General features: G+C 48.1%; 1 protein-coding gene and 2 long non-coding RNA genes across 5 annotated transcripts in view; 1 reads left to right on the forward strand and 2 right to left on the reverse strand.

Annotated features, from left to right (window-relative positions):
* Nucleotides 1-1,422, forward strand: part of Tbc1d9 (TBC1 domain family member 9) — a 121,829-nt gene that overhangs the window by 12,056 nt on the left and 108,351 nt on the right. The window lies entirely within an intron of this gene.
* Nucleotides 1-1,422, reverse strand: part of LOC116069671 — a 9,242-nt gene that overhangs the window by 4,744 nt on the left and 3,076 nt on the right. The gene's annotated exons all lie outside the window — the stretch shown is intronic.
* LOC116069670 overlaps nt 726-1,422 on the reverse strand; it is a 2,332-nt gene continuing 1,635 nt past the window's right edge. The window contains exon 2 of the long non-coding RNA XR_004110090.1: nt 726-1,103. This is a non-coding gene — a long non-coding RNA (uncharacterized LOC116069670). The remainder of the gene's footprint in view (nt 1,104-1,422) is intronic.

Raw genomic sequence — 1,422 nt, forward strand, 5'->3', positions numbered from 1 at the left:
GCATGGGTTCAATTCTGGGTCTTCAATTCGGTTCCATAGATCTACCTGTCTGTCACTGTGCCAATACCCCACCCTGTCCCCCCACCTACCCCACCTGCCTTCGGTGCACAGACAGAGGACCTCAGATTTTCTCCCTGTCTCTCATTGTAGCTGGAACAGGGAGACTCTGGAAGCTGTTAATCAGCTTTCCCCTTTCCTGTCTGGCTTGTATTCTGCAGCACACAGAGGACAGCCCAGTCATTGCCTACAATGGCCCGCCATTGCCCCAACCTCTAGCTCGCTTTAAATGGCGTTTCAGTTTTCCCTTAGGTCATTTTACACCTCTTTTCAGTGAGCTTAGATGGCTGGGTTTCTGAGATGGGATGCATTCGGCAGATCTGCTAGTGGCCCAGTGGCTCCTCAGCTCTCTTGATCAGTTGAGTCAAAGGCACAGACCACAGGAGCCAGATCCTTTACTGTGTTAGATAGAGCACAAGGGAGAGAGAGAATCTCAGGCTGACTCAAGTGAGAGAAAGATGTTTCCAACCGGGCAGGGTTTTCCAGTGTCATTCAGTGTAGACATGAGCCCGTCCCCCTCTGTGATGGCTCTTCCTGTATGGTATGCCTCATTATTATGATACACCCTCTGCCTGTGCTGTGATCCTTACCATTTTAATAAGATAAAGGCTAGCCCACTGCCTAAGTGACAGTCTATGTGTGCATGTGGAGGAATGGTGAACATTGTCTTACAGCAAAGCTGAGTTAATTTAATGTCATAGTAAATTTGCAGAAAGGCTGCCTGACTTCAAAGCCACTGTTAGATTAATCCGTTGCTGGGACCATGACTTCCGTTTGCCCATTCTCTTTGCTCTTCTCTGTGTCCTCTTTCCCAGCGGGCTTGGTGACCGCATAGCTTTGAAGACAGCTTTGGGTTGTCTTATGTTTCTTTGCCTCTGTCCTGTGTGACCCCATTTGTTTGAAGCCGGGTTGATTCTCAGAGCCACCGGGCTCTCTCAGATCTCCACTGCAGCCTTTGCTGAGAAACTTCCATTTGGATGAAATGAACTCTTCCGCTTTTGATTTGGCAGCACAGCCAGGTGAATAGTCCTTGGAGTGACGCCAGCCTGGGAAATGTAAACCGGAACACGCTTTACTTTCTCGCTGTTCTGAGACTCGCTGGGCAAGTGTTCGCTTGACTGAAGGTCAAACACAGCTCAAGGATTGATCCCTGTTTACACTTCAGACATGAAAGGTGAACTCTGCTTATCTGGTTCTTCCCCACCCCTCCCACATTCTGTGATTAGTGACATTAAAACTTCAGCCCGGGCTTGTTCTAAACTCTTGTGTAATATTCTCATTGCATTTGGTATATGTAGTGTCTGTGTGTGTGTGTCTCTGTGTGTCTCTGTGTGTGTCTATGTGTATGTGTGTGTCTATGTGTGT

Source organism: Mastomys coucha, unplaced genomic scaffold, assembly GCF_008632895.1.
Source record: "Mastomys coucha isolate ucsf_1 unplaced genomic scaffold, UCSF_Mcou_1 pScaffold22, whole genome shotgun sequence".
Classification (NCBI taxonomy): Eukaryota; Metazoa; Chordata; class Mammalia; order Rodentia; family Muridae; genus Mastomys; species Mastomys coucha.